Below are 22,310 nucleotides of genomic sequence, written 5' to 3' on the forward strand. Positions count from 1 at the left end.
GGGAAAAATGAACAATTTTTCTCATTTGGAAAAGTGAGAAAAGTATGTTGTATAATTATATATTGCTATACAGCAGATTACCCCCAAAATTTAGCAGTTTAAAAATGAATGACAAATACCTACTATCAGGGCTTCTCTGGGTCAAGGATGCAGAGTGACTTATAGGAGAGGTTCCAGATCTCATGAGGTTGCAGTCAAGCTATCCAGAGGGGCCACAGTCTATAGGCCTCTCTCTTTTTTTTTTTTTAAGATTTTATTTATTTACTTGACAGAGATCACAAGTAGGCAGAGAGGCAGGCAGAGAGAGAGAGAGAGAAAGCAGGCTCCCTGCCGAGCAGAGAGCCCGATGTGAGCTCGATCCCAGGACCCTGGGATCATGACCTGAGCCGAAGGCAAAGGCTTTAACCCTCTGAGCCACCCAGGTGCCCCTCTATAGGCCTCTCTGGAGGGGGATTTGCTTCAAGTTCATTCATTCCACTAGACTCTTACACATATTATTTCCTTTGCCATGAATTGCTTCCATTCTTTTTATAGCTGGAAAATTCCTGATAATATTTTAAAATCAGATCAAATGGCATTTTCTCTATGAAGCCTTCTCCTAATTCATTTTTAATCATTTCCTACTTTTTCATCAACCTGACATTGTATACATCTATCTATTGTAACATTTACTACAGTTCATTTAAATTACTTGTTAACATGCCCATCTTCCCACTAAACTCTGGGATCATTGATGTTAGGTATCATATCTTATTTTGCATTATGTTCTTAGGACCAGGCACATTATTTTGTTTGGTGAGTTATCATCTCAATAGATGCAGAAAAGCTATTTGACAATATTCAACATCCACTCATGATAAAAAGGAAATTTTTAATATGACAAAGGAATATACATCAACATCACACATAACTATGAAGTTATTTTAATTGTGTATAAATTAGGGGTGCCTGGGTGGCTCAGTGGGTTAAGCCTCTGCCTTCAGCTCAGGTCATGATCTCAGGGTCCTGGGATCGAGCCCCGCATCGGGCTCTCTGCTCAGCAGGGAGCCTGCTTCCTCCTCTCTCTCTGCCTGTCTCTCTGCCTGCTTGTGATCTCTCTCTGTCAAATAAATAAATAAAATCTTTAAAAAAAATTGTGTATAAATTAAAATCTCCTTTGAGGTAAGTAACAAGAAAGATGTCCAACAATTTCTATCTTCTACTTTCTTTTAACATTACAACAGAGGTCTTAACCAGTACAATAAGGCAGGAAACAGAAATAATAAGTAAAAGGATACTTGGTAAAAAAAAAAAAAAAAGAAGCCAAAATTCATAATTGGAAGATGACATGATTATATATGTAGAAAAACCAATATTATCTGTAGCTAACGATATTTAATAAGAATTTTTAAAAGCTGCTGGATACAAAATCAATATACAAAAATTCTTTTAGAGAGCCCCCAAAATATCATATATATGTAGGAATTTGACATGTGACAGAAATGGAACTGCAGGTCAGTGGGGAAATTATAGTCTTTTCATAAATGGTGCTGGGGCAATTCAATATGCATATGGTGGGGAAGAGAGAGGAAAATGAAACTGGATCACTCTCTCAAACAATACCAAATGTCAATTCATAAACTTGAATATAAAAGGCAAATTATTTAAGCCTTTAGAAAATAGTATATCTTCCTGATCTTCATAATGAGAATTATTTATTAAACATGACATAAAAACACTAATCGTAAGAGGAAAAGATTAATAGACTATATTTAACTTATGCACTATGTTATCCATAAAAACACACAAAAAAGGGAAAGAACAAATCACAGAATTTGAGGATGTATTTGCAACATATCTAACTGACAAATGAAGAGCATCCAGAATATAAAAGGAATTCATACAAATAGATAAGTAAAAAACAAAATCAGTCCATCAGGGATAGAGCCAAAAGACTTAAAGACACAATTCACAAAAGAGGACATTTTTAATTGGCCAATTAGCATTTCCTCAGGCTCTCAACCTTAAGGAAATGTAAATTAAAAAACTACAATGAAATTTTACCCCAGGCTCATCAGGTTCATAGAATTGATTAAGTCTAGTAATGTCAGGTGTGATGAGAATGTAGAGCTCTTGGAATTCTCAGTTAGTGAGAGTACAGATTAGTGCAACCTGTTTTGAAAACTGTTGTTAAATTTGAAGTTATACATACCCTATGGCCAGAATTCTACTTCTGGGTACCTAAGCTCAAGCAACTCCTGTACTTGTCAACTACAATACATGTACAAGAATGCTCATAGCAACATGATTCATATTTGCCCCATGGTTAAAATAACATCTGTCCATCAACAGTAGAATGGGTGAACAAATTGTGTTACCTTCATAGAATGGAGTATTATACAGCAAAAAAATTATACAGACAGACCTAAGGAAGTCAGACACAAAAGAATAATTAAGTTTATGTAAACTTTAAAATAAGACAGAACAAATCATAAACTATATTTATAAGGGACCTATTCATAAAGAGAAACAAGGACTGTTCTGAGGGCTGGTAATGTACTATTTCTTAATCTGCACAGAGGTTACCCATTACTTCTTTGAATACAGTACATTTAAGTTCTATGTATGTTTCTACATGTTTATGACATTCCAAAACTTGAAAAAGGCTTTAACAAAAGATGAGGCAAGGTCAGCTAAACAATCTACTGTTAAACTCTGCTTCATTTCATAGAAAATATGATTAATAACAAAATTTTCCCCTTTGTATCATATGTTATTCTGCAGTCAACATTGAACTCCATAGAACACCCATCAAGCTGACTGATTTAACCCTAAGGCCCAGAATATTTAGTTTCTCAAAGAATCTACCTCCAGGTCTATGGCCATACAACCCCGAATACACTCAATCTTAGAAGCTACACAGGGTCAGACCTGGTTAGGATTTGGATGGGAGACTACCAGGGAATGCTAGGTGCTACAGTAAAAAAAAAAAAAAAAAAAAAAAAAATTCTATCTCCAATAAGTAAGAAATGATAGGAATGTTGCTTACAGAAATATCTGACCTTCAGTAGTATTGAACCAGTTTCCCAATATTTCAATGTATACTTTGGCATTTTTTAATAGAAAATTTAGATTGTTTTTGTCTTAGCTCTCCAGATAAAGAACTTGTATTCACATAATAATAATGAAGATAACAGTGTTCACATATCGATTGCCTGAGTTTTACCTGAGGATTAAAAATGCATTGTGCTTGGGGCACCTGGGTGGCTCAGTGGGTTAAGCCTCTGCCTTCTGCCCAGGCCATGATCCCAGGGTTCTGGGATCGAGCCCCACATCGGGCTCTCTGTTCATCAGGGAGCCTGCTTCTCCCTCTCTCTCTGCCTCCCTCTCTGCCTACTTGTGATCTATCTGTCAAATAAATAAATACATAAATAAATAAATCTTTAAAAAAAATGCATTGTGCTCTTGCTCTGCTCTTATGCATTATATATGTGGTCTGATCCAAAGTCCACTGCAACCCTACAGTGCTAGTGTATTTATAATGGTTTTGCAGGTGACATTCACACAGTTTAGGTAATTTGTATATATGGCTAATAATCTAATGGCTCTTAGCTAGGACTTGAAAGCAGAACTTTTTGATTTCCAACATTAATGTTTTCTGCTATACCACATTGTTTTCCCTGAAAAACCCAAAGTATGTCAAGCTGAAAGTATTAGATTAGCAAAATATTAACCTCACTGAACACCTGCCATGGACCCAGCACAGTAGAAAATACAGAAGGGGTAAGGCATAGTTGAGAGTGTTGAAGGGGTGACATAAAGTCATGCCTTAAGGAACATGATGATATCTCTCCAAGCCTGAGATGCTATGATCCAAGCCAACGGCAAAGAAGTGGCCACACATTAAACCACTGGAAAGGCCGCCTGGGTGGCTCAGTCAGTTGGGTGTCTGCCTTCGGCTGGGACCATGGTCCCCCGGGGTACTGGGATCAAGTCCCGCATCAGGCTCCCTGCTCTGCGGGAATCCTGCTTCCCCTCTGCCTCTCTCTCTCTCTGTTTCTCATGAATGGATAAATAAAATCTTAAAACAAACAATCAAACCAGCCAAAGAATGTACCAAACACCATGCACTTGAGATCAAAGCTGTTTGATATGGAAGTATAGATTCTGCCTCCCTCTTTGTGTTACTTTTAACTTTTATTCATTTATTTTTAAGATTTTATTTATTTGACAGAGAGAGAGACAGCGAGGAGGGAACACAGCAGGGGGGGTGGGAGTCAGAGAAGCAGGTTTCACATCAAGCAGGGAGCCCAATCCGGGGCTCGATCCCAGGACCCTGGGATCATGACCTGAGCTGAAGGCAGACACTTAAGAACTGAGTCACCCAGGCACCCCTAACTTTTAAATTCTTGAGATTTGTGCCTGTGACTGACTTCCACATGTAGTTTGGCAATAAACTATGAATAACCATCACTTCCATGGCTATTTCTAGACAGTTTGGCCTCATAATTGGGCTTTAGCTATTTCCACTCTTGTGATTAGACCCAACAGTGCCTAATAAAGCAGTGAGTGGGGAGTGGGTGGGAATAATGGATACCTTCCCTAGATTAAGGACTAGAACAATGGTGCTTAATCAGAGGCAATCCACCAACTATCACCACCAGAGAAGAGGAAGGCTGCTAAACATCCTTCGATGCACAGGATAATACCTCCCTCCCCATCCCCAGCTCCCCAACAATAAAGAATTATCTGGACCAAAATGCCAACAGAACAGGGTTGAGAAACTCTGGCCTGAAAGAAACTTTAAGAGAAATAGAACAGAAGAACAGAACAGAAGAGACTTTGGGAATATGCCTGATGATTACAAAATTTTTTCAGTCAGCAGAAAGTAAAAGCACACACACATAATTGCTTAGAGGAGATGATGGAAGATCTCAGTTTATATTAGCAATAGAAAAAAATCCAAGAAACAGGCATAATTTAATTTAAGCAAGTTTAAATATAATTTTTAAGTAAGCATTTAAATAAAACTTTAAAATGAGCACACACACAGAAACACATATGACAAATAAAAAAGCACATCATATTCTTGGGGAGAAGCAAGCAATATCATAAAGATGCCTACTTACACTAAATCTATAAACTTCACATGCCCTGATTTTTTAAATGTCAAAATGACTTTTTTTGAACTAGACAACCTGATTCTAAAATTCATATGAAAGAAAACAACAACAAGGAAAATGGGAAAATTATGAAAGACAAGAGTAATAAAGGGAAATTATTTTTACTGAACAAATAACTATTTATTTTTGGTGCATTATTTTATAAACTAAAACCAGTTAGTTTATAAAATCCAGTTTATTATATAATCTATAACATAGTAAAGAAGAAGGAAGACAAGTTTTTTCTAATTCCATCACTCAGAAGTAAATAATTAAATGTTTCTTGGGTGGACTTCTAGTCTTTTCTTTAAAATAATAAAACAATTTTTGATGATCCCAGGGTCCTGGGATCGAGCCCTACATCAGGCTCTCTGCTCAGTGGGGAGCCTGCTTCCCTTCCTCTCTCTGCCTGCCTCTCTACCTACTTGTGATCTCTGTCAAATAAATAAATAAAATCTTTAAAAAAACCCACAATTTTTGAAGCTACAGATATTTAAAATAATGTGACATTGGCATGAAAGATAACTGGAACAAACTAGAATCAAAAAGAGGCACAAGGGCTCCTGGGTGGCTCAGTTGGTTAAGCCACTGCCTTCAGCTCAGGTCATGATCCTGGAGTCCTGGAATCGAGTTCTGCATCGGACTCCCTGCTTGACAGGGAGTCTGTTTCTCCCACTGACCTTTCTCCACTTATGCTCTCTCTCTCTCTCTCATTCTCTCTCTCTCAAATAAATAAATAAAATCTTTTTAAAAAGAGGGGGCACTAATTCGATGGAGATTTTATATATGTTAAAGGTAACATTTCAAATCTATGGACAAAAGATAGATTATTTGATAAATGATATTGGGACAACTGGGTAGCCCTCTGGAAAACATAAAGTTTGATTTACCTGTCATTTATACATATACTAGAACAAACCACAGAATTTTGAAAAAGCAATCTCAAAGTGGAAGAAACTTTCCTAAGTATTTCACAAAACCAAAACCCAGGACTTATGAAATAAAAAGTGAATATATTCAGCTAGGTAAATAGAAAAGAATGACAAATAGGAAAATATATTTCCAACTTAAATCACAAGGAGTGAATCTCCCTACTATAGAAAGAGCCCCTCTAAATCAATAGAAGACCAACAACTCGATAGAGATATAAAGAAAGGAAATGGACTGTCCATTGAAAAGGGAATTCAAGTGGCTCTTAAGTTTGTGAAAAGAAACCAATCTTACTCAAAATAACAGAAATACACAAAGATGACTTACTTTTCACCTCTATCAGATTTTCAAAGTTCTAAAAAATTGTGTATGTGTGTGGGTATGGGGAAAAACATATTCTCACATGTTAGTGATGGGTGTGTAAGTTGACGAATCAGTCAGGTTTGAATTAGAAAACCTGATGCACGCACCTTTCAACCCAGGAATTTTATCCTACGTAACTACTCACACATGTACAAAATGTGTAAGTTATTCAGAGAGGCATTGCCAGGAATAAAAAACTGCTAAGACCTTTAGATGTTTGTTGATAGTGACTATAAAAAGTCAGAAAGAATATAAATACCCATTAACTGTGGACCACAAAATTATTGAACATTTACGGTATGGATACTATATAGCCATAAAAAGTACTGAAGGAGCTATTTATGTGTGAATATGGAGCAACCTCCAGATCTGCAAAATATATTGCTAAGAGAAAGAGTGAAGAGGAGAGCAATGCATATAGTATATCATCATTGGTATAAAAATGGCGGTGGGGAGATACACAGTCACACATAAATGCATATTTGGTCGCATGTGCATAAAATCTCTCTGGAATGATATGGACGCGAGTAACTTCGGGTGTTTCCTCAGGGTTGGGTGATTAGGTGGCAAACATGGAAACAATACTTTATTAGTTGGACATATATTTTTGAACATTTTGGATTCTGAACCAAATTGGACCAACACCTAATTTGAAAACAAACCCCAGCAGGGTCACCCTGGTCTCCAGCTCTGACCAGCCAAGTTTCCTTCCCCTTTTCCCACCTCCCCTGGCCCTTTCCAAGCTGCCGAATAGAGAGTTTCAGACAGGGGGATATCTTTCCTCTACATGCCTCAAACCAAGGTTGGAGCTCTGCATGGGTTCGCAACCGCCTGCTTTTCAATCCACAGGGGTGGAGAATTTAGCTTATTTTTAAATTGGGTGGAATTTAAAAAAGAACTGCCAACATGATTAAATAGACTGGAGAGGCTGGTTCATAAAGAAAGATGAAAAGACCTAAATGTGTGTAATTTGGCTAAGTGACAGCAGGGCCAGGCTGCGGTTAGCACATACAAGTATTCAAACACCGGGACAGGAGAAGAACATTCATGGACATAAAGAGGGAAAAAATGAAAATATGAAAAGAAAAATAAAGTGTCTCGGTCTTTCTGTCTGTCTCTATCTCCAGAGGAGCCCCTCCAGGAAAGCAGTGGATGTCTTGTTCCTTGCACAACATCCTAGAAAATCTTTACCTTTGCAGAATGTAAAGCCCACATCGGCTCCCAGGCTGGGGTTTAGATGTCAACATGGAGGCTGGACTTTAGCTCCCTTTCCCTCTGCCATCTCCTGGATCCAAGTGGCCACCTCACTTGCTTTTTCTCCCTTCCATAAGCATACCCAATGAAGGTCAGACAGTCTTGCAAGGGGAGGGGTCTGTGCAGAGTATATGAATCATTTATTCATATTTCAAAATCTTGTTGGGTGCCTGTGATAAGGCTGGAAAACAAGACTGCCCTTCCCTGCTACTATCAAGGAGTTCGTGATAGCTCATGATGGCTCTACTATCAACGAATGATTGTTGAGATGACCAGGTTGACACAGATCAGCTCAGCAACAGTACTGGGCTGTCCATCAGGTCCAACTCTCTGATTAGTCTCTCATTAGGCTTAACCCTGGAGCCCATGGAAAATTTACATTACTGCAACTCCATTAAAAATTAGTCCCATGGAGGTAATTTTTCTCATTTCAAAAATCCAGCTGCATGGTCTCTTTAGTTGTTGTATCTATCCCATCCCTTGTATTTCCTATTAACTAAACCTCAATCCAAATTCCTTTGAACTTGTGTATCAGTGTGCCAGGATATATGCTAATGGATATACGCAGCAATGTGGTAGACTATATAAAAATTTTGTGTGCATCTATGTATAAAGGCAACAGTATGTTTGTGTGTCTCTGGGTTAATATCCATGTGTTGCTCTGTATCTAAGAAGATGCACATATGGGCAAGATGAGCCAAAACCAAGATGAGCCAAAAATAAAATTTAAGAAGCACTCTGGTATGGATTCCAAAACTAATACCTAAGAGTATATTTTAAAACCATTTGTGGCTTATGTTTATTTAAAGTTTTCCCCATTTATCAGATGAAGGAACTGAGCTGTGGCGGAAACTGGGCCCGATGTGCTTACTGTGGGCAGCAGCAGGTGAGGCCACACCCCTGTGGGCAGAATAAGAGGGTCTGAAGGAATAATAAGTATAATTCTCAATTATCCTAAAAAGTCTTCTGGGTGAGGAGATGAAAAATTGGAAGTTGGGTCCTAGACTGTGGGTAAGGAGAAAATGACTTCTTTCTGGGCTCTGGTTCTCTGAGGAAGAGGCCCTGGGGAGGCTAGCCTGCTAAAGGCTTTCCCACATAATGGGTAGGAGCCGGACTCTGCCATATGCAATCAGGTCAGGAGAAAAGCACGCCCAGTAGCAAGGGAAGAAAGCAGACTCCTGGCAGCTATGCCATGATTAGGTTTACCTACAGATTTCAGAATACCCAAACACACACAAAGAAGTCCAGAAGTGATTCTTCCAAGGATACTGTTGTAACTTCCCCAGGTAGTCAGTGACTCCACTGTCCTTCCCCTCTACCCTCCTCAGCATTTGCCTTGAAGCCTCAAGACTGCCTCATGTTCCAATATGGTTGCCATAACGCATGTCATGGCACTCACACTCATTTCAGGCAGCAGGAAGGGAAAAGGGAAGCATCTCCCAGTTTGACCAGCCCCTGCAAGGAGATTTTCCAGAAGTCCACTTCGATTGGCTTAGCCAGAACTCAGGCTTGTGACCATACCTAGCTGCAAGAACGACTGGGAATGACATCCTTTTAGCATGGTTCATCACCATCTCAAATAAAATTGTTTTTCTGTAACAAAACAAGGAGAAAATGGATATGGGGTGGAAAGTTTTTCTGAAGTATCAGGGCAGAAGTGTGTCCTGTAGCGGACCACTTAAGGATGGCTAGCTGCCAGCCGAAGGATGATTTTGGTGTGTGCTCCCTTTTCGTTCGGTCTGGGGCTGTACCAAAAGTGACATAAGTGTTACTGTCTGTTCTTGGCTGTGCTGTGAGGCCTTCAAGAAAGGGTGTGTGTCCGCTCTTGGGCAGAGGCGAGAGTGGCACCCAGAGGCTGTGGTGTTGATCCAAGAGACAGCCCTGGCTGTGCAGAACCACACAGAGCTTTCTGCAGCAGTGGAGCGCCTTCAGACTCAGTCCCTGGATCGAAGTGGTCCTTGCTGATGAGGGGGACACAAGCAAGACCCCTTTTAGAGGCTCCCTGAGAAACATAAGAGGGTAGGAACTCCTCAGAAGCGGGCTGGGATTGCTGTTGTGCAGGTGAGGGTGAGCTCCGTGCCACACTACGCATGTGAGCTCATTTACAACCACGGACAGGTGAGCCCAAAGGACATTTGCATGACCCGAAACAAAGGATGAATTTCAAAACCGTATGTTCTGTAAAGAAAGAATTGGTTAAGAAAATGCGGCTGCCTGCATTTTAGGCTAAATTCCAGCTTTTTAAAGTGGTTGATGCTCACTCTGGTAAGCTTGGTGATCTTCAAAGCATGTTTCGAGGAACTCTCTAGTATTGTGGAGTACCTCAGAGATCAGAGGGAGGCCAAAGGGGCTAGGCTTTGGTCCCCAAATATCACATAGCTTACAACATATTCATATTTTTGCATTCCATATAAATTTTCATTTGAAAAATTATTCCCACTGCTCAAAAGATTAAAGATTTCTGGCATTAGTATTAAACTTATTAATGGTGATTATCTAATAAAGTTGGTCTCATTACCTTAAACACAGAAAAATTGCAGAAAAACTGAATAAGAGGGTGTGGATGTATTATACCTTCTCTTCTGGGGAAAAAAAAAAAAAAAGAATCCCAGGGTGCCTGGGTGGCTCAGTCAGTTAAGTGTTCAATTCTTGATTTCAGCTCACAGCTTGATCTCAGGGTCTTGGAATGAAATCAGGGTTCATGCTCAGCGGGGAGCCTATTTGAGGATTCTCTTTCTTCTCCCTCTGCCCCTCCTCCTGCTCTCTCTCTCTCTTGCTTTCTCTAAAATAAATAAATCTTTAAAAAAAAAATCCCAGCCTGAACAACATGCATTGAGATATGTCATGCCAGTCGCCATGATTTAGGTATGAAAGAATTTTCTGGACATCATCAACTACAACATTTAGGAAGAGAGGAAGGGATTCTACATGAGGACAAGCTTTGAAAGCTTCTAATTATCCATCTGAAAAGATGAAAGTAGTGGTGGAGGGAATGAGTGGATGGGTGGAGAGTGCAGTAAAATCTGATTAAAGTTTTCCAGGTTATGGAGGATAAAGAAATGGAGAGCCATAGATTCTTTAATCAAATTTGGGAATACCAGACATGGTGAAATTTGAGTCTGAAAGAAGCAGATATACAACACACAAAAGGAAGTACCACTTCTTCCCTACAGAATGAAAATACAAATTGGGTACAGAAAAGATTGAGAGACATTATGGACCACATGCGTTCTTGTGGGTCCTGACTTCAGTGGGTGGCTCTTGGAACTCTAATAGGAGATTATAATCTACAAATGTCGTAGAGTCTATTCTAACCTTTTTGAGCCAGTGTTTTTTAGGGTAATCATGACTTTTCACATACAATACCATCATTCTACTTTCAGACTCAGATACTGGTCTGGGAGGACCATGGACTGACATGGATTCTTATGAGTGTTTACATAATGGGGAGTACTGGCATTTCCTCTTCAGCCAAGTTTTCCTAAAGCAATGAGATATAATGTCAATCAAAGCACAATTTATAGTACACATACTTCTGCTACTCTCGACATAAGAACATATGCATGCTTTGCTTGGTTGGCATTATGCTTTGTTTACCATAACACAGATGATAATTATGACCAGCAAGTACTTATGTCATGCTCTGTTAATAAGAGTGCTTTTAGTAATCGCTATCACAGGTCATTATTCCCGATTAAAAGTGAAATGTCACACTGAATGCTTTGGACAATGAGTTAAGGTAGTATAGCTATATACAGATAGCTTTTTATTAGAACTATCTTTACTGCTGAAATTCCTGCAGAAAAAAAAAATCGACTTTGTTCCTACCAATCCAAGGCTCTATCTTCTAGCGCTTGGTTTCCTTCTGAAACCACGGGATTGGGGCAAGGAGGTTACTTAAGAATGCAATTATTGCGGGGTAACAGAGCTGTGGGCGGCTGAGAGCTCTGAGTAGGCAGCTTATCATAATCAGGGTAGGAGATGTGATTCAGGCTGCTGGAGAGAGGCACGAGCAATCCTCTCAAGACAGAGTCTGCTCCAATACTTAAAAGTGTGGTCCTTCACTGAAAAAACGGGGATTGCCTTTGAATTGAAAAGCTGCAAGTGACCTTCCAAGGTCATCTAGTTCATCCCCTTCAGGCACAAACCCTTAGAACCCATAGTAATTCAATGATAAGGCAGCCTGAGAGACAGGGCCTGCATTCCAGAATCATTCCAACATTAAGAACTTCATTGCCAAGAAATTCCTCTTGGGTTTAAATACAATTCTTCATGCTATGGCCAATTTGCTTTTGTTTTTGTTTTCTATTTTTTTCTCCTGAGAGACAAATAAGCTGGAAGACTAAGGAACCAAAGGAACACAACCTGCCCAAAGTTGGTGAATTCAAAACTAGACAGCTCATTCTGTATCCATTCTTTCCCCCAGATCTAAAAAACAGCAAATGCTTTTCTTGGCAGGCAGAGGGCACTGGCAGGAGGCAGCTGGTCTACCTGTTTGCCGACAACTAAAATCCTCCAAGGCTCAGGGTACAACACACCAGGGAAGCATTTACTAGTGCCAACCAAAAAAGAAAGAAAAGGGTAGAAAAAAGAGGAAGGAGAACAACAATTTAAAAGTCTACAAAAATACCGAGCTATGTGAGTCTGAGCGTGAGGGTGAGCAGGAGGTCTCTTTTTCACCCAGGTAATGATTGTACAAGCCCCATAAGGAGATGGTTAAATCAAACACCGAGATGACTGCTCTTAAGAGGGGAAAAATATGTCAATCACACTTTGCCTTTGACACAAGGAAATTCCTTGAAACTGAGAATGGAGAGTGGAAGGGAGGGAGAATGTCTCCTGATGTGGGTGGCCAGGAAACCGGGGGCCAGAAAAGCATGAGAGGAGAGAGGGAGAAAGACAGAGAGGGAAAAAAACACAAGATTGAATTCTAATCAAAATGCTATGAGGCGTTCACACCAGGCCTTGAGAGAATATTAACAAGGTTACCCGAGGGGGGGCCTTTAGCCCCAGGAATTATTAGTGAATATGGAATTATATTTGCACAAACATTACCAGATGCAAGGAGCTAAATGTCCTACAGATGTGGAAGGAGCCAGAGTATGTTCCAAATAGGCAGCAGCTTTGTTTGTTTTACCCTTCTTGTAAGAGGCTGGGTAGCACGTTTCTGAGGGGTTACATTTCTGGAATGACCACCATACCTCTAGGCCCCCGTTTCTTGCCCATTTCTTCCCCGTTGCGTGCACCAGCCTCAAAAGTATCTCAGCCCAGGTCCACATGGAGTGGCCTTGAGGCAGGTTTGACAAACTTACCAGCTTACCTCTACTAGCTCCAGGTATCATAGTGCTCTAGGTGGATCATTGTGCTTCAAGAAGGGATTTTCTGAAAGATGAAAGAGTTCAGAGTCAGGTAAATCACAGCGATTTCCAAGAGGAGCTGTGAACTCAAATGTAACCAGCTGATGTTGGGAGGTGGGGAACCCAGCAAAATATGGAAAGAACAAAGAGTTTCCTTCTGACATGCCACCATCACATACTCAAGACTCAGTTTAATTTAGATTCACCACTGCTGAAGGAGACATAGCTCATCTCTGTGTTTGGAGTTGTTGCCTTCCAGAGTCTCCTGAACTTGTAACCTTAAATCCCTGCCACCATCTTGCTCATTTTGAGTAATACTTGCCAGTATGGGGGACAGAATTGTTCAGCACATTCATAGGGCATATAGAGGTTGGTGACCACGAAGCTAATGGCATGAGACCCTCCAAGGCCCTGGTAGGGGTTCTATCAATGTGTGGGCATGGTTATATGTTTGGTAAAGTTTATAAAATTAAAGTACTTAACACTAATTCATTAATTGGTGACTGACTTTCCCTCTGCCATATCTCCCTTCATGTAGGTTGGCTTTGGAGTTGAGTTGAAGATCCATTTAGCTTGAGTGGGGTGGGAAGTATTCTGTAGTTCACATCACTTTTGTCTATAGTTGATGCTAGCCCCCCGATTGTAGGAATGGATTTCAACACTCTTATCATTCATTATCTATTCATTTAGTGAGCTGGAGACCAGACCGTATCATGCCGGGATAGGAGTGTAGTCTACAATGCCCAGCCCCGAGATTAGGAGGACCAAGAAGGAGAAACAAGAATTGAAATGTACAGAGTCAGAAGCTAACCCATGAAAGACTTACCTAAATCTTGCAACTCTTGCATGAAAAACCTTGATAGAACTTTTCCCAAATTTGACAACAATCATGAAATTTTGTGTGACATTACAAGCAAGTTGTGTTGCTGAAAAAAAATTCTTCTAAACTATCAATAATAGAAAACAAATTTTGATCAATCATATGAGAGGAAAGTTAAAATATGTTCTCATTCTCTACATATATTACAGAATTTTTGTCAAATGAAGAGGCCATCAGAATATAGAGCAAATATATATATATATGTAATGTATATCTACACACACACAAAAAACAGGTATTTCAGGTAACTGATAAATTAAAACATCATGTTGTTTTCCTGAATTTTGTGACGATCTTGATACTTGTTAGTTTGTTGTGTTTTTTTAAAGTGATTTGTTGTGATTTATTTTCTTATTCTAAGTAAATACTCACTTTACTATCTTTTTTATAAGATATTTATATTTTATAATCAGACTTGTGTATTCTCTAATATTATATAAGCTTTAGACCCAATATACCCAAATTTGCTTCTAGTGCTATGCACTATGTTAACACAACCATTTTTTTTTAAATTTCATTCATCAACTTATAAGGTAGGCCTTGTTGATATCATTTTAGAAAAGAGGAACCTGAGACGTTTAGTCATGGTTTCTATATGGATTTGAATCCAGGGTCTGCCTTACGTGAAAGGAAATAAATTAGTCTGGCCCTAACTGTATTCCCTACCCCCACCAGAGGGCATGCTGAGTCCTAAAGTGATCTTTCTGTGCTTTATCTAGTCTGGTTCAAAAGGCTTCCACCAACACCCTTCTCCTTCCCACCCTAAACCTTCTGCCCCCTGAACTACCTCATTGTTAATAGATCTGATAGCTCTCACTGCCAGACAACTTTTCTTCATTTCCTTTCCATTACTATGAAATCTGCCCTCTGGACCTCTTGGTCAACTTCTTCTTGTGATATTTGACTGTTTTTTGATGGTGTTTACACTTCATTAAAGGAAGAGGAAAGATACTTCAGTTCATCTGGGTGGAAGAACATATCATCTCACTTCTTCCAAGAAGCCCACCACATTCATTTCAGGCAGCAAAATCCCCATGCCATCCTCTCAAAGTCCCTTTATGACTTGCTATTGGCTATTCACAACCACACTGGATGTGTTTGCTTATATTCTCTTTCTTATTAGAAAACTCAAGATTAGCAATGCCTTACAATCTTTACTTCTTAAACATAAACACATATTTGGATTCCAAAATTGTTGTGGGAACTCCATGAAAAGTTCATACTGTATGAAAGGAACCAAAGTCTATTTTTTTCTTCAGTACACCTCCGTATCCATCATGTTGCTTCCAAAATGAAAAATATACAAGTTCATTTTGTATAAAAACAGAAAACCTCACTTCTGTGGTGAAACAAAAGCTCATCAGATGCTGAGACGCTGGCCTGGTTCTCCCATGTTCTAATGCATGGCTTTAATTCTTTCAGTGGGTAATAATGGCAAACAAAAATGCTTCAGTTTCTCTATCTGTGAAATAAGAATTGTGCTATTTCTTTCCCATTTACTTCACAAAAGTCTCATGGGGAGCAGGAGTTAAATGATTAATGACTTAAAGCTCTTAGGCAAACACAAAATGCTTAATAAAAATAATCCTTCCTTGCCACAGTGATAGACACCAGTGGCCTGATGCGAAACCTTGACAGAAATGGAAGGCAATTCAGATAAACTTTGGGCCTTGACCATGAATTTGGGCTTCTTTTCCCCTGGTGAGGACAATCTGGGCCCATGTTCCTTGACTTCCTCCACCGACCTCCACTGACCAGACCGTTTATAGCTCCTGCAGGCTCAAGCCCAACCCCCAAGTTACATCAAGTCTAGCTTCCTGGTTGCAGAGGAACAACATGTGGGAGACCGTAAAATGCGCCATTGTGCGGTCAATATAATTTTATTCTCTCCCTTTCGGGGAACATGCCTGCTCAACCCATACCACAACATTATTAAGAAAACTAGTTGAGATCAAAACTCCATTTTTCATCAAGTTTAGGCCCTTCCTAAGAGAAGCCCTTGCATAGCTCTGGAAAGAGTCTCTGAGTGAACATTTCCTGTCATGACTGAAGGAACTGGGGTGGTGCTTGAAGGGTAAGTATATCTTTATTGGCAGAAACCATAAGGTTGTTTTAAAAGGAACCAGGGATTTTCTGGCCTATTTTTAGGTTATTGTGTTTATTGAACATAATCTCTTCCTGGTTTTCAGGTTTAATAAAGTCATGTGAAATCACCCTGGACGCAAATTTGATCCATGAGTAAATTCAGAAAACTCAAGGTGCATGCTTCTTCAACCAATTCTGCTGCACGTTGGACTGTCTTGTCCTAAAGCAGCTTTTTAAAAAAATACCCTTCTTTAAGAGAAGGAAAGGAAATAAGAGAGTTCCTATTAGAGAAAAGAACCACTAAGCTTTGTCCTGTTTCATGAAACAGAGAACAAAGCAGTACGAGGAGCTTGGACTTTGGAATCAGACAGACCTGGGTTTAGAATCTCAATAGTATCAGTTTCTAGCTGTGAGATCTTGAGCAAGATAAATCTTCCCTGAATCCATTTCCCTGGGGGACAAAATCTCCGTATCATAGAGCAGCAGTGAAGACTGAATTAGATATTGGATAAAGTGCCTGGCAGAATACCTAATTTACAGTAGACAGTTCATATATAAAAGCGAGGCATAATCATGGGAATGAAAATAATACATTCCTTGACTACCCATATATCAACAAAGGGTCTTGAGGATCAATGTGCTGGGCACCAGAGGAAAGGCAAAAACACCGTGATTTACACAAAATGAAATTTACCCTCAAAGATCTGCCCATTAAGTTTCATTTTTGAAAATGTTATTAAAAATATGTCTTTATATATTCTCTGGCTTTGTGTAAAATAACATCCCAATCATAGCATAGGTTCTTGAATTGTGCAGGTTATAACTGCTCTTCCACAATATACTTACTCCTCAGAAACACTGCGTACCAAAAAATTACATGTTCCAATGGAAGGGAAATGGAGAAAAACATATTCAACTTTGTAACCAGACCACTAACAAGACCAGTATTGATGATGTGGGAGAGAAGCCCAGGAAAGCAGATCAGCTGGAGACTGCCTCAGAGGAAATTTAAAGATACATAAAAACAATAATGTGGGGCACCTGGGTGGCTCAGTGAGTTAAGCCTCTGCCTTCAGCTTGGGTATGAGGGATGGAGCCCCGCATCGGGCTCTCTGCTCAGCAGGGAGCCTGCTTCCTCCTCTCTCTCTGCCTGCCTCTCTGCCTACTTGTGATCTCTGTCAAATAAATAAATAAAATCTTTAAAAAAAAAAAAAAGAAAAAAACAATAATGTGACTTCTGCTTCTGGCTGAGATGGAGTATCAGGGACTAGATTTACCAAAAATAAAAACCTAGACAAATACATGAAACAGTAGCTCTCAAGATGATTAGAAACAAGCAATGATGGCCAATGGTCTCTGAGTGATGGAAAACTAAAAAGGTGAGCCCTAGGATTGCCTAGCTTGTCTGAAGAATGTTTCCAGCCCGTGACACAGAGAGAAGGACTTGGCAGTCTCCCTGACTTGAGGAGATGGAGCTGGGCATCCAGGTAAGCCAACATGGCTAGAGTGCTCATCATAGAGAAGAGAAGATGAGAAAATTGCAGAGAGAGACCTGAGATCTACAGTGGGTCCTCTTCATGGTTTCAGTCCATAACTGATTGATCATGGGAGTAGGGAAACTACCTGAGACTACAGAACAAATCACTTTATAGACAAAGAACAAGCTGTCCCAGGGTTCATACAGAGCCAGGACAGCAGCCATTCTTATCCTCCAGCGTGGAAAACCTCATGATTCATGAGGCCGGGGTTAGTAATGAAAAGGTTCCTACCTCAGCAGTGGGGAAGAACTAAGCCTAGGCTAGATATTGCTCTGGTCCCACCAAACACAGCCTAAAAGCAAGGCCCAAGTGTTATCAAACTGCTTTCAGATAATTTGGCCATATTTCAGAACAAAGTTTTATAATATTTTTAAGAATATAAAAATATCCTCCATCTCATAAGATAAAACTCATAATGTTGCTCATCTAATAAAAAATGACCAGGCATGCCAAGAATCAGAAAATAAAACCCATAATGAGGAGAAAAAAAACACAAACAATTAAAATGTATCCCCAAATGACCTAGCATTACTAAATAAGGACAGGAAAACTGTTAAGATATGTGTACACCATATGTTCAAAAAATTAGAATATTGACATATTTAAAAAGATATGAAAGATTTTTAAATTTAAGTTTAATTTTATTAAACAGAACTTCTACAGTTGACAACAAACATGTCTAAAATGAAAAATACATTAGATGGGATTAACAGCAGATGAGACATCATGGAAGCAAAGACGAGTGAATGTAGAGACACAGAAATAGAAACTATCCAAATTGAAGCAGAAAAGATTAAAAAGAAGAAGAGGAACAAGAGAGAAAGAAAGTGTTATTGAACCATGGGACAACTTCAAGCAGCCAAATATGTGTGAAATTGGAGCTGTGAAAGGAAAGTTGGGGCAGGGGGAGATACCAAATATTTGAAAAACGAATGTCTGCAGTATTTTCAGACTCGCTAAAAAATATAAACCCGTAGTTCTGAGAAACTCAATGGATTTCAAGCCAAAGAAATATGAAGAAAATGACCCTAAGGCACATCATAATCAAATTACTTAAAACTAGTGATAAAGGGGAAATCTTAGAAGTCTGAGAATGACATTTCACACACAGTTATAGAAGTAAGGACGACACAGAGTTTTGTCAGATACTATGCAAGCAAGAAGCTAGTGTTGAACAGCTTTAAAGTACTCACAGAAAACAGACTTAAACTAAAAAACGGTCTGCTTGTGATCCTCCCAATAGACAGAGGAAAAAGCATTTGACAAATTCCCATATCCAGTCCTGATTTTTGGAAAAAAAAAAAAAAAAGAAGAAAACTTTCTCAACTTGATACATGGCACCGACAAAGAAACCTATAGCTGAGAAATCATGCGTAATGGTGAAAGACTAAATGCTTTGCCTTCAAAATCAGGAATAAGTCAAAGATCTCTGCTCCATCACTTCTCCTGAACATTATACTGGAGGTTCTAGCCAGTACAGAAGGAAGAAAAAGAAATAAAAGGTGTCCAATTGGGACGAGAGAAGTAAAACTGTCTTTATTCATGGATGACATTGTCTATGTAGAAAATCCAGGGAAGCTACAAAAAAGCTACTAGAACTAATTAGGTTAGCAAGCTTGGAAGACAGAAGATCAATACACAAAATACAATCGCATTTCTATATGCCAGCAACAATTAGAAACTTTAAAATGCTATTTATAATAGCATCAAAAAATACAAAATACTTAGGGATAAACCTGACAAAAGGTGTTTAATATTTCTATACTGCGAACTACAGAATATCACTGAAGGAAACTTGAAAAGACCTGTAAATGGAGCAATACACTGTGTTCATGAATCAGAAGTTTCAATATTGTTAGCATGTCAGTTCTCTCCAAATTGATAGATTCGATGCTTTCCCAGTCAGAATACCCCCAGGTTTTTTGTAGAATTTGACAAGATGATTTGAGAATTTATATGAAAATGACAAGACTCGAAACACTTGGAAGTGGCAGGACAAAGGAGAACTTAGACTATCTAATTTTAAGACATATCATAAAGCCACAGTGATCAAGATGTGGTATCAGAGTTAAGGAAAACAAATAGATCTATGGAACAGAACAGGGAGGCCACAGCTAGACCCACACACATATCGTCCATTGATTTTATTTTAAAGATTTATTTATTTATTTATTTATTTGAGGTGGGAGGAGCCGAGGGAGAGAGAGAAACTTCCAGCGGAATCCGGAATCCCCTTGGGCACGGAGCCCAACGCTCAGGACTCTGAGCTCACGACCTGAACTGAAATCAAGAGTCAGTTGCTTAACCAACTGGGTCGCCCAGGTGCCCCATGTATGGTCCTTTCATTTTTGGCCAAGGTGCAAAGGCATTTAAGAACAGAAAAGAAAGTCTTTCTAGAAATAGTGCTGGCACAATTTTATAATTCATATACGAAGAAGTCAACTTTGATCCATAACTCACACAGATACTGAAAATTAACTCAATAAAGACTATACATCAAAATGTGAAACCTAAAATTGTAAAACTATAAGAAATTATTTGTCAAACCATCTGATGTAAGTTACAGATATCATATCATGACATTCCAACCCTGAGTACTTCAGCATGTATCTGAAAAATTACTATCTTTCCATGTTACTGTTATCATACCAGTAACCTTAACACTGATAAAATATTATCTCATATAGAATCCATATTCAGATATTCTCCATTGATGCAGTTATATCCTTTTCTTGTTTTTTTTTTTAATGTAGGACCAAACCAAGGATTATGATTACATTAAGCTTCCATGTCTCTTTATCTCCTATATTCTCAAATAGTCCTCCTCTCCTAAGTCTTTAAATAATTTCATGACATTGACATTTTTCAAAAGTCCATGCCAGTAGTCTTAAAGGATGTTTAACAATCTGGATTCTCATATTGGTTCCTCAAGTTCTGATGCAGGTTAAATATCTTTGACAAGTATATTACGTAAGTGATGTCGCACATTTCCTGCTGTATCACCATACCTAAGGCTAATGTCATTTGCTGCATTGGTGAAGCTAAGTTTAATCCTTTGGTTGAGTGGCATCTGCTAAATTTATTTATCATAAAGATATCTTTTGTCTTTGTAATTAATAAGCAATCTATGATGTGATATTTTGAGATATATGAATACTGTGCTCTCCAATAACAGTTCACCATTAACAATCCTTTTTCAGTCTTCTATTTTTAAATTGAGATATAATTGACATATAACATTGTATTAGTTTCAGGTGTACAACATAATGATTCAACACATGTATGTACTGTGAAATGATCCTCAAAATAAGTCTAGTTAACAGCCAATATTGAAGATCTCTACCTGGGGTATCAGGGTGGCTCAGTTGGTTAAGCCTCTGCCTTCAGCTCAGGTCATGATCCCAGAGTCCTGGGATCGGCAGGGAGCCTGCTTCCCCCTCTTTCTCTGTCTGCCTCTCTGCCTACTTGTGATCTCTCTCTCTCTCCCTCTCTCTGTGTCAAATAAAATCTTAAAAAAAAAAAAGAAGAAGATCTCTATCTGAATCAGTTCTTCCATTGGTGGTTGAAAAATGGTAAATTTATAATTTTATCATCTCTTCTCTTCTATATGTATTAGTTGACATTCTTCAATTAAAACAAGAGATTTTCTCCTTCCTCCTGCCTTGCTTTTTTTTTTTTTTTTTTTTTTTTTTTTTTTAGTAGTATCACCATGGACACAGGGACTTTTAAAAGTTCAATTTGTCGGGGCACCTGGATGGCTCAGTGGGTTAAGCCTCTGCCTTCAGCTTGGGTCATGATCCCAGGGTTGTGGGATCGAGCCCCACATCGGGCTCTTTGCTCAGTGGGGAGCCTGCTTCCCCCTCTCTCTCTGCCTGCCTCTCTACCTACTTGTAATCTCTGTCTGTCAAATAAATAAATAAATAAAATCTTTTAAAAAAAAGTTCAATTTGTCATGCTATTATATTATTATGATATTTAATATATTATTAATGTGTTATATGTTATTACATGATATATATGTCAATATATGTTATTCTTTGTGTTGCTCAGATTGTCTCAAATTTTGCCATTGGCAGCCCCTTCAGAACTGCTCCTGTGTCCTTTAGACATGACTTCTTTAGTCTTTGAACACTCCCTTGATTTGATTTCTGGTACTACCTATTTTGGGTACATCTTGTGCTTCTTCTGCTCCAAACTTTGAACTGGCCATTTTCCCAAAGAGCCCAGTTGTTTTTAGTAAGGAACAGTATTTAGGCACCAAGACCTAATTTCCAGGTGTACTTACTGCTACTGACACAGAGTTCATAATGAATCCTCCAATTTCCACATCCTTCCTCACCCTTCCCTATTGTACATTTATCTTAAACAGGAAGAACCCGAGCTCTTAACCATCTCAACGTATTTTCTTCTTTTGCTCTATCCTACATTACAAATAAAGTAATTTCCGTACTCCAAACGAATCCTAACAACAAACCTAAATTCCAGAGTTTGTTACAAATCTTTTGATCCTTAGACAATATCCTGTTCGGGTTACTGTGTCCAAAATTTACTTTAATTCTGTTAACCTGCATGGTTATAGTATCAATTTGATAAATGGTTAGGTTTATTTTTTTTCCTGGTTGTATTCACTTTCAGGGTTTGCTTCTTTCAGTCTTTTCAATTCAATTTAGTTTTGAATTTGTAAAACATTTACATACTCAAAAATTCATATTACATAAAAAGATAAACCCACGGACACCTTGCCCCCAGCTCCATCTTATCT

The 22,310-nt window shown here is 38.8% G+C and overlaps 1 long non-coding RNA gene across 3 annotated transcripts in view; it reads right to left on the bottom strand.

The window, feature by feature from the left end:
* Window positions 1–433: 433 nt before the first annotated feature.
* Window positions 434–22,310, bottom strand: part of LOC125098566 (uncharacterized) — a 46,266-nt gene continuing 24,389 nt past the window's right edge. Inside the window, exons 3-6 of one of the 3 annotated variants that reach the window (XR_007126877.1) lie at window positions 13,009–13,070; window positions 9,210–9,281; window positions 2,044–2,404; window positions 434–482 (exon numbers count right to left, since the gene is read on the bottom strand). This is a non-coding gene — a long non-coding RNA (uncharacterized LOC125098566). Of the gene's footprint in view, window positions 483–1,145; window positions 2,405–9,209; window positions 9,282–13,008; window positions 13,071–22,310 lie in introns of those variants that run through there. The other 2 variants (XR_007126875.1, XR_007126879.1) reach the window with 2 other exon arrangements.

The sequence above is a fragment of the Lutra lutra genome, chromosome 4, assembly GCF_902655055.1.
Source record: "Lutra lutra chromosome 4, mLutLut1.2, whole genome shotgun sequence".
Classification (NCBI taxonomy): Eukaryota; Metazoa; Chordata; class Mammalia; order Carnivora; family Mustelidae; genus Lutra; species Lutra lutra.